Here is a 12534-nt window from a genome sequence, read left to right on the forward strand (position 1 = left end):
TTCTATAGGATCTCTTCTTACACACACAAGCTATCCCATACACTTCTATAGGATCTCTTCTTACACACAAGCTATCCCGTACATTTCGATAGGATCTCTTCTTACACACAAGCTATCCCATACACTTCTATAGGATCCCTTCTTACACACACAAGCTAACCCATACACTTCTATAGGATCTCTTCTTACACACAAGCTATCCCATAAACTTCTATAGGATCTCTTCTTACTCACACAAGCTGCCCAATACACTTCTATAGGATCTCTTCTTACACACAAGCTATCCCATACACTTCTATAGGATCTCTTCTTACACACACAAGCTATCCCATACACCTCTATAGGATCTCTTCTTACACACAAGCTATCCCATACACCTCTAAAGGATCTCTTACACACAAGCTATCCCATACACTTCTATATGATCTCTTCTTACACACAAGCTATCCCATACACTTCTATAGGATCTCGTCTTACACACACAAGCTATCCCATACATTTCTATAGGATCCCTTCTTCCACACACGAGCTATCCCATACACTTCTATAGGATCTCTTCTTACACACACAAGCTGCCCAATACACTTCTATAGGATCTCTTCTTACACACACACAAGCTATCCCATACACTTCTATAGGATCTATTCTTACACACACACAAGCTGCCCAATACACTTCTATAGGATCTCTTCTTACACACACAAGCTGCCCAATACACTTCTATAGGATCCATTCTTACACACACAAGCTGCCCAATACACTTCTATACGATATTTTCTTACACACACAAGCTATCCCATACACTTCTATAGGATCTTTTCTTACACACAAGCTATCCTGTACACATCTATAGGATCTCTTCTTACACACACAAGCTGCCCAATACACATCTATAGGATCTCTTCTTACACACACAAGCTGCCCAATACACTTCTATAGGATCTATTCTTACACACACAAGCTATCCCATACACTTCTATAGGATCTCTTCTTACGCACAAGCTATCCCATAAATTTCCATAGGAACCATTCTTACACACAAGTTATCCCATACATTTCTATAGGAACCATTTTTACACACAAGCTATCCCATACATTTCTATAGGATCCCTTCTTCCACACACGAGCTATCCCATACACTTCTATAGGATCTCTTCTTACACACACAAGCTATCCCATACACTTCTATAGGATCTCTTCTTAGACACACAAGCTGCCCAATACACTTCTATAGGATCTCTTCTTACACACAAGCTATCCCATACACCTCTATAGGATCTCTTCTTACACACAAGCTATCCCATACACCTCTAAAGGATCTCTTCTTATACACACAAGCTATCCCATACACTTCTATAGGATCTCTTCTTACACACAAGCTATCCCATACACTTCTATAGGATCTCGTCTTACACACACAAGCAATCCCGTACACTTCTATAGGATCTCTTCTTACACACAAGCTATCCCATACACTTCTATAGGATCTCTTCTTACACACAAGCTATCCCATACACTTCTATAGGATCTCTTCTTACACACAAGCTATCCCATACACTTCTATAGGATCTCGTCTTACACACACAAGCAATCCCGTACACTTCTATAGGATCTCTTCTAACACACACAAGCTATCCCATACACCTCTATAGGATCCCTTCGTACACAAAAGCTATCGCATAGACTTCTATAGGATTTCTTCTTACACACAACCTATCCCATACACTTATATAGGATCTCTTATTGCACACACAAGCTATCCCATACACTTCTATAGGATACCTTCTTCCCCACACGAGCTATCCCATACACTTCTATAGGATCTCTTCTTACACACACAAGCTATCCCATACACTTCTATAGGATGTCTTCTTACACACACACAAGCTATCCCATACACTTCTATAGGATCTCTTCTTACACACACACACAAGATATCCCATACACTTCTATAGGATCTCTTCTTACACACACAAGCTGCCCAATACACTTCTATAGGATCTCTTCTTACACACACACAAGCTATCCCATACACTTCTATAGGATCTCTTCTTACACACACAAGCTGCCCAATACACTTCTATAGGATCTCTTCTTACACACACAAGCTGCCCAATACACTTCTATAAGATCTCTTCTTACACACACAAGCTGCCCAATACATTTCTATAGGATCTCTTCTTACACACACAAGCTGCCCAATACACTTATATAGGATCTCTTCTTACACACACAAGCTGCCCAATACATTTCTATAGGATCTCTTCTTACACACACAAGCTATCCCATACACTTCTATAGGATCCATTCTTACACACACAAGCTATCCCGTACACTTCTATAGGATCTCTTCTTACACACACAAGCTGCCCAATACACTTCTATACGATATTTTCTTACACACACAAGCTATCCCATACACTTCTATAGGATCTCTTCTTACACACAAGCTATCCTGTACACTTCTATAGGATCTCTTCTTACACACAAGCTATCCCATACACTTCTATAGGATCTCGTCTTACACACACAAGCAATCCTGTACACTTCTATAGGATCTCTTCTTACACACAAGCTATCCCATACACTTCTATAGGATCTCTTCTTACACACAAGCTATCCCATACACTTCTATAGGATCTCGTCTTACACACACAAGCAATCCCGTACACTTCTATAGGATCGCTTCTAACACACACAAGCTATCCCATACACTTCTATAGGATCTCTTTTTACACACACACAAGCTATCCCATGCACCTCTATAGGATCCCTTCTTACACAAAAGCTATCCCATAGACTTCTATAGGATTTCTTCTTACACACAAGCTATCCCATACACTTCTATAGGATCTCTTCTTACACACACAAGCTGCCCAATACACTTCTATAGGATCTCTTCTTACACACACAAGCTGCCCAATACACTTCTATAGGATCTCTTCTTACACACACAAGCTATCCCATACACTTCTATAGGATCTCTTCTTACACACAAGCTATCCCGTACATTTCGATAGGATCTCTTCTTACACACAAGCTATCCCATACACTTCTATAGGATCCCTTCTTACACACACAAGCTGCCCAATACACTTCTATAGGATCTCTTCTTACACACAAGCTATCCCATACACTTCTATAGGATCTCTTCTTACACACACAAGCTATCCCATACACCTCTATAGGATCTCTTCTTACACACAAGCTATCCCATACACCTCTAAAGGATCTCTTACACACAAGCTATCCCATACACTTCTATATGATCTCTTCTTACACACAAGCTATCCCATACACTTCTATAGGATCTCGTCTTACACACACAAGCAATCCCGTACACTTCTATAGGATCTCTTCTTACACACAAGCTATCCCATACACTTCTATAGGATCTCTTCTTACACACAAGCTATCCCATACACTTCTATAGGATCTCTTCTTACACACAAGCTATCCCATACACTTCTATAGGATCTCTTCTTACACACAAGCTATCTCATACACTTCTATAGGATCTCGTCTTACACACACAAGCAATCCCGTACACTTCTATAGGATCTCTTCTAACACACACAAGCTATCCCATACACTTCTATAGGATCTCTTTTTACACACACACACAAGCTATCCCATACACCTCTATAGGATACCTTCTTACACAAAAGCTATCCCATAGACTTCTATAGGATTTCTTCTTACACACAAGCTATCCCATACACTTATATAGGATCTCTTATTGCACACACAAGCTATCCCATACACTTCTATAGGATCCCTTTTTACACACACAAACTGCCCAATAAACTTTTAAAGGATCTCTTCTTACACACACAAGCTATCTCATACACTTCTATAGGTTCCCTTCTTACACACACAAGCTATCCCGCACACTTCTATTGGATCTCTTCTTACATACACAAGCTATCCTATACACTTCTATAGGATCTCTTCTTACACACAAGCTATCCCGTACACTTCGATAGGATCTCTTCTTACACACAAGCTATCCCATACACTTCTATAGGAACCCTTCTTATACACACAAGCTAACCCATACACTTCTATAGGATTTCTTGTTACACACAAGCTATCCCATACACTTCTATAGGACCTCTTCTTACACACACAAGCTGCCCAATACACTTCTATAGGATCTCTTCTTACACATACAAGCTATCCCATACACTTCTATAGGATCTCTTCTTACACCCAAGCTATCCCATACATTTCCAAAGGAACCATTCTTACACACAAGTTATGCCATATATTTCTATAGGAACCATTTTTACACACAAGCTATCCCATACATTTCTATAGGATCCCTTATTCCACACACGAGCTATCCCATACGCTTCTATAGGATCTCTTCTTACACACACAAGCAATCCCATACACTTCTATAGGATCTCTTCTTACACACACACAAGCTATCCCATACACGTCTATAGGATCTCTTCTTACACACACAAGCTGCCCAATACACTTCTATAGGATCTCTTCTTACAGACACAAGCTGCCCTATACACTTCTATAGGATCCCTTCTTACACACACACAAACTGCCCAATACACTTCTATAGGATCTCTTTTACACACACAAGCTCTCCCATACACTTCTATAGGATTACTTCTTACACACACAAGCTATCCCATACACTTCTATAGGTTCCCTTTTTACACACACAAGCTATCCCGTACACTTCTATAGGAACCATTTTTACACACAAGCTATCCCATACATTTCTATAGGATCCCTTCTTCCACACACGAGCTATCCCATACACTTCTATAGGATCTCTTCTTACACACACAAGCAATCCCATACACTTCTATAGGATCTCTTCTTACACACACACAAGCTATCCCATACACTTCTATAGGATCTCTTCTTACACACACAAGCTGCCCAATACACTTCTATAGGATCTCTTCTTACACACACACAAGCTATCCCATACACGTCTATAGGATCTCTTCTTACACACACAAGCTATCCCATACACTTCTATAGGATCTCTTCTTACACACAAGCTATCCCATACATTTCCATAGGAACCATTCTTACACACAAGCTATCCCATACATTTCTATAGGAACCATTTTTACACACAAGCTATCCCATACATTTCTATAGGATCCCTTCTTCCACACACGAGCTATCCCATACACTTCTATAGGATCTCTTCTTACACACACAAGCAATCCCATACACTTCTATAGAATCTCTTCTTACACACACAAGCAATCCCATACACTTCTATAGAATCTCTTCTTACACACAAAGCTATCCCATACACTTCTATAGGATCTCTTCTTACACACACAAGCAATCCCATACACTTCTATAGAATCTCTTCTTACACACACACAAGCTATCCCATACACTTCTATAGGATCTCTTCTTACACACACAAGCTGCCCAATACACTTCTATAGGATCTCTTCTTACACACACAAGCTATCCCATACACTTCTATAGGATCTCTTCTTACACACAAGCTATCCCGTACACTTCTATAGGATCTCTTCTTACACACAAGCTATCCCATACACTTCTATAGGATCTCTTCTTACACACACAAGCTGCCCAATACACTTCTATAGGATCTCTTCTTACACACACAAGCTATCGAATACACTTCTATAGGATCTCTTCTTACACACAAGCTATCCCATACATTTCCATAGGAACCATTCTTACACACAAAAGTTATCCCATACATTTCTATGGGAACCATTTTTACACACAAGCTATCCCATACATTTCTATAGGACCCCTTCTTCCACACACAAGCTATCCCATACACTTCTATAGGATCTCTTCTTACACACACAAGCTATCCCATAAAATTCTATAGGATCTCTTCTTACACACAAAAGCTGCCCAATACACTTCTATAGGATCGCTTCTTACACACACAAGCTATCCCATACACTTCTATAGGATCTCTTCTTACACACACAAGCTATCCCATACACTTCTATAGGATCCATTCTTACACACACAAGCTATCCCGTACACTTCTATAGGATCTCTTCTTACACACACAAGCTACCCAATACACTTCTATACGATATTTTGTTACACACACAAGCTATCCCATACACTTCTATAGGATCTCTTCTTACACACACAAGCTGCCCATTACACTTCTATAGGATCTCTTCTTACACACACAAGCTGCCCAATACACTTCTATAGGATCTCTTCTTACACACACAAGCTGCCCAATACACTTCTATAGGATCCATTCTTACACACACAAGTTATCCCATACACTTCTATAGAATCTCTTCTTACACACACAAGTTATCCCATACACTTTTATAGGATCTCTTCTTACACACACAAGCTATCCCATACACCTCTCTAGGATCTCTTCTTACACACACAAGCTATCCCATACACTTTTATAGGATCTCTTCTTACACACACAAGCTATCCCATACACTTTTATAGGATCTCTTATTGCACACACAAGCTATCCCATACACTTCTATAGGATCCCTTCTTACACACACAAACTGCCCAATACACTTTTAAAGGATCTCTTCTTACACACAAGCTATCCCATACACTTCTATAGGTTCTCTTCTTACACACACAAGCTATCCCATACACTTCTATAGGTTCCCTTCTTACACACACAAGCTATCCCGTACACTTCTATTGGATCTCTTCTTACACACAAGCTATCCCGTACACTTCAATAGGATCTCTTCTTACACACAAGCTATCCCATACACTTCTATAGGATCCCTTCTTACACACACAAGCTAACCCATACACTTCTATAGGATCTCTTTTTACACACACAAGCTATCCCATACACTTCTATAGGATCTCTTCTTACACACACAAGCTGCCCAATACACTTCTATAGGATCTCTTCTTACACACACAAGCTATCCCATACACTTCTATAAGATCTCTTCTAACACACAAGCTATCCCATACATTTCTATAGGAACCGTTCTTACACACAAGCTATCCCATACATTTCTATAGGAACCATTTTTACACACAAGCTATCCCATACATTTCTATAGGATCCCTTCTTCCACACAAAAGCTATACCAAACACTTCTATAGGATCTCTTCTTACACACACAAGCTATCCCATACACTTCTATAGGATCCATTCTTACACACACAAGCTATCCCGTACACTTCTATAGGATCTCTTCTTACACATACAAGCTGCCCAATACACTTCTATAGGATCTCTTCTTACACACACAAGCTATCCCATACACTTCTATAGGATCTCTTCTTACACACAAGCTATCCCATACACTTCTATAGGATCTCTTCTTACACACACAAGCTGCCGAATACACTTCTATACAATATTTTCTTACACACACAAGCTATCCCATACACTTCTATAGGATCTCTTCTTACACACAAGCTATCCCGTACACATCTATAGGATCTCTTCTTACACACACAAGCTATCCCGTACACTTCTATAGGATCTCTTCTTACACACACAAGCTATCCCATACACTTCTATAGGATCTCTTCTTACACACACAAGCTGCCGAATACACTTCTATACAATATTTTCTTACACACACAAGCTATCCCATACACTTCTATAGGATCTCTTCTTACACACAAGCTATCCCGTACACTTCTATAGGATCTCTTCTTACACACACAAGCTATCCCATACACTTCTATAGGATCTCTTCTAACACACAAGCTATCCCATACATTTCTATAGGAACCGTTCTTACACACAAGCTATCCCATACACCTCTATGGGATCCCTTCTGACACACACAAGCTAACCTATACACTTCTATAGGATCTCTTCTTACACACACACACAAGCTATCCCATACACTTCTATAAGGTCTCTTCTTAAACACACAAGTTATCCCATACACTTTTTTTTTTTTTTTTTTTTTTTTTTATATTTTTTTTCATTTATTCAATACATAAAAAAAAATATCACATACAGAAAAAGGAGAGAATAAAAAAAAAAACAATAGAAAAACAACGACATTTCGTAGATCATATCTGGAGACACAGCTCCACCTTGCTACAAATCTGGTAACTCTATATACCTCAACACAAATACTGAATTCGCCTAATAAAGATTAACAGATACCGATTGCAAACTTTGTTCGGCCTGAATAATTCTCAACGGTTACCTGCCTACAAATAATATAAAAAAAAAAAAAAAAAAAAAAAACCCCTACCTCCGCCGCCCTCCCTCTCCCCCCCCCCCTGCAACATAATACCTTACCGCTGCCTGTGCATCTCGAGCATGGCAACCGACAGCTACCAGATTATACAACCACGTTTACCCAAGATACTGGGAATACCCCTGCTACAACTAATTCAGCAAAGCAGACCGTATTACGGACCGGAACAAGGATCTGCTTTTGAATCAGGCGGGGATATGACAAAATGATTGGTAGCCATCCTTGAAAAAACTCCTTAGTTTTCTTCTCGGAAGCTTCCGAGAGGTGATATGACTCAAATACAATTTGACCTTGAATTTCTTTACAAGACCTCTCTAAGCTCGGAGTTCTCTTAGCTTTCCAATTCTGCAAGATAAGATGACGTACTGCTAGAATAATCGTATTCAATGTGTAGGTCATCGCTGCTGAGTTTCTATGTACTTCTGTTCTAAGCAGAACCACATCTTGCAGAGTAAGCACTACCTTTACCCCGAATAGCGAATTAAACCAATGAAGCACTTTCTGCCATAACTGGTTAATTTTGGGACAAAACCAAAACATATGAAATAGATCGGCCCTAGAATTTGAGCATCTGGGACAAATATTTAATCCGGAATCAGAAAATTTTTGTAATTTAAGCGGATGCAAATAAAAATTATTCAGAAGCTTCCAATGCGATTCCTTCCAGGACACCGAAACCCTGCATTTCTGGACCATATTACAACTCTGGATGATCTTCTCTACAGTAATATTGTTAATAGCCGGAACCAACCAGGTACTTATACTATGCAAATGCTTATCAGATTGTTTAGAAAGCATAATATCGTATATTAAAGAAATCGAGGAACTTCCCAGACTGAATTTCTTAATCAGCATTTTGATGACAGACCATTCCGCTAACATACTATTCTCCCAGTTTTGCTCAGCCATAAAATGACGGATCTGAAAATACGCGAACAAATCAGACCTGGAGAGATCATAAGTTTGAAACAGAGACTCCGCAGTCTGCACCAGATTATCAGGCCCCAATAATTGCATGACAAACCGCAGCCCCTTGTCCCTCCAAGATTTAAACACCTTCTGATATAAACCCGGGATAAAATTCGGGTTTCCCTGAATAGGTAAATAATCGGACACTGAGGGATCTACACCTAAACAGGTGCAAAACTTCCGCCACGCGATCAGAACATTTTTAAAGGATATCAATTTACTGATATTAGATGGTAGCTGACTTATCTTACAATGTAGCAGCGCAGAAAGGGCAAAAGGCCGAGTATAAAAAGATTCCTCTTGACTGACTGCTAACCTATCAGTATCCGCCAACCAATCCATGGCGAACTTCATCAGCGCCGCCGTGTTGTAAAGCCTGATATTCGGCAATGCCAACCCAGCACGGTCTGTCCTTTGCATAAGTTTAGTTAGTGCAATCCTTGGTCTCTTATCTTTCCAGATGAATTTTGAAAAATCACTATATAACTTCCTAATATCTGAACAAGAAATAAAGAGAGGGAGATTCTGTAGCACATATAGAAGACGCGGAAAAACAATCGTTTTTATTAGATTTACCTTTGCTGAAATTGATAGCGGAAAGGAGGCCCATAACTGCAGATCTATTTTAATTTTTTTCAAAAGGGGGACGAAATTCGCGACATACCATACTTTCGGGTTCTTATGTAACTCAAGTCCCAAATAACTAATTGTATTAACAACCTTAAAAGGAAATTTTACCAAACCAGATGAGTTATTACCCATATACATGAGTTCACTCTTTTCTAAATTCACCAAGTAACCTGAAAAAGAACTAAATTGGGAGAGGATTTGAAGAATAATTGGAATCGATTGAAGGGGCTTATCTACAAAAATCAGCATATCATCCGCATAGAGAAGGGTTTTTAAACGATGAGATCCCAATGAAATTCCTGACAAAACATCACGAAATCTAACCGCTAGGGGTTCTAGAGCCACATTAAACAGAAGGGGAGATAATGGACACCCCTGTCTCGTCCCTCGATGTAACACGATCCCCTGAGAGCGAATCCCATTCACCAAAAGAAACGAAATTGGTTTGCAATAAATCTTATGAATAAAGTGACTAAACTTGCCAGAGAAACCAAATTTCTGCAACGCGGAAAATAAGTGCTCCCAGACAATGGAGTCAAAAGCCTTGACTGCGTCTAGGGTTAAGACTGCAGAATCGCGAATTCCAACATTACCAGAATCTGGTTCCAAATTCGACATATAGTCCAAAAACGTAATAACCCTTCGAATATTTCGCGACGAGTTTCTGGCGGTCATAAATCCGGTCTGGTCCTGGTGGATCAGACTCTGCAAACAAAGATTCAATCTACAAGCAATAATACCAGCCAGAAGCTTGTAGTCAGTATTGAGCACTGATATTGGCCTATAGGAGGCCATGTTCTCTGGATTTTTATTTTTTTTCGGGATGAGTGATATATTGGCTGCAGCAAAATTCTCCGAGATCCCGCTTTCAGACAGATAATAATTATTAAAAAGAGCCTCTAACGAGGGCAGCAATTCATCCTTGAGTAATTTATAAAATTCGGCCGGGAGCCCATCAGGGCCAGCTGCCTTATTAAGCTTAAGATTATCAATAGCTGTACCAATCTCCTCCCGTGATATCGGCTGATTCAGCACGGCCAACTCCTCTTCTTGGATCTTAGGGATACTTATGGACTCCCAAAAAGACTTTTGAGTGGTGTGATCTGCTGAAACTGCCGAGTACAGTTCTTGATAATACTTAAAAAATTCCAGAGAGATCTCTACCGGCTCAAAAAACCTGTCTTCGCCGTTTTTTATAGCAGCGATAAAATTTCTTTTCTTTCTGATCTTAGTCAAGCGGGACAGATATTTCGCCGAACACCCATGAAAGCTCCTAAATTTGAGATTCATTCTAGCATCTTCCTCCAGCGATTTCTGCTTTAAATAGATCTCCCTCTCCTTCCTAGCCTCACGATACAATGCCCATTTTAGTGGGGAGGGATCTGACTGAAAGTCCCTATAAGTGGTTCTAGATCTTACAACAAGGGAACTCCCTAGTTCCTTAATTTTTTTTGCACGCAGGCTCAAGTAGGCTATTATTTTGCCACGAATCACAGCCTTGGCCGCCTCCCAATACACCTCTGCCTTATGACTAAAGTTCGAATTAAACAAGACATATTCATGCCAGGTAGACTTCATCCATGCAGAAAAGCTAGGGTTGGCATATAAAAAACGGGGGAACCCGAAAACCCGTGAAAGTGGACGAGTGTCATGAGAATCAAGAATAGATAAAGATATTATAGAATGATCAGAAACTAAAAATTCCCCAATTCCTGTTTTAAGCTGAAGAACTGTCAGTGCTTCCGCAATTAGAAAAAAATCTATCCGCGAGAATGTCCTGAATGACTTAGATTCGCATGTATAAGCTTTAACCAAGGGATTTTGCAGCCGCCAAATATCAGTCAATGTAAGTTTGGAGCAAAATTTTTTAAAATAGTTGGCGTGATACTTATAGTTAGCGTCATTCTTTCTTGAAAAACGATCTAGTTCCGGACTCAGGGTGGCATTAAAATCTCCACAGATAATTAAGTTCTCCTTTATAAAAGGGTAGATTATGTTTTGGATCCGGTCCCAAAATTTTACTGAGAATTTGTTGGGGGCGTAAATATTACAAAATACGTAATTTACCGATTTTATCACTACCTGTAACAACATAAACCGGGCTGAAGGATCAAATTCAACTTTCGTAACTTGATAATCCAAGTCTTTATGAAAGAGAGCCGCAACTCCTCGCTTTTTGGAAGGAGAAGATGAGGCCAAAACCTCACCGACCCATCTCATTTTAAGCTTCGCTGCTTCTAATGCATCTAGATGAGTCTCTTGCAGAAACACCACCTCAGGTTTTTCTACTGCTAATGTTTTAATAACCAACTTGCGCTTGGCGGGAGAGGATATCCCCCCCACATTCCAAGAAAGAATTCTACAGCCCATTGCTGTTATTCTCCCTGGTCATTAACAGAACTGGACCCTGAAACAGAGAACTGGCAGCACCATCCGGGGGGGAGGGGAGGGACGGCGGCGAGGAGGCGGAGAGAAAAAAAAAAAAAAAAAAAAAAAAAAAAAAAAAACCAACACAGTAAAATTTCAGGCATTTTTACACGACACATTTTAACATATGCATCTTTCTCATACATTATCAAAATATTCATTATACACAATGCAGAAATAAAAACAGCAACCAAAAATCACAAAATAGCCCAGACCTGTAAAATCACAAAATAAACCAAAATCAAAAACTCTCACAAAAAAAAAAGAAAAACAAAAGGAGGAAAAAACT

Source organism: Bombina bombina, chromosome 7 (genome assembly GCF_027579735.1).
Source record: "Bombina bombina isolate aBomBom1 chromosome 7, aBomBom1.pri, whole genome shotgun sequence".
Classification (NCBI taxonomy): Eukaryota; Metazoa; Chordata; class Amphibia; order Anura; family Bombinatoridae; genus Bombina; species Bombina bombina.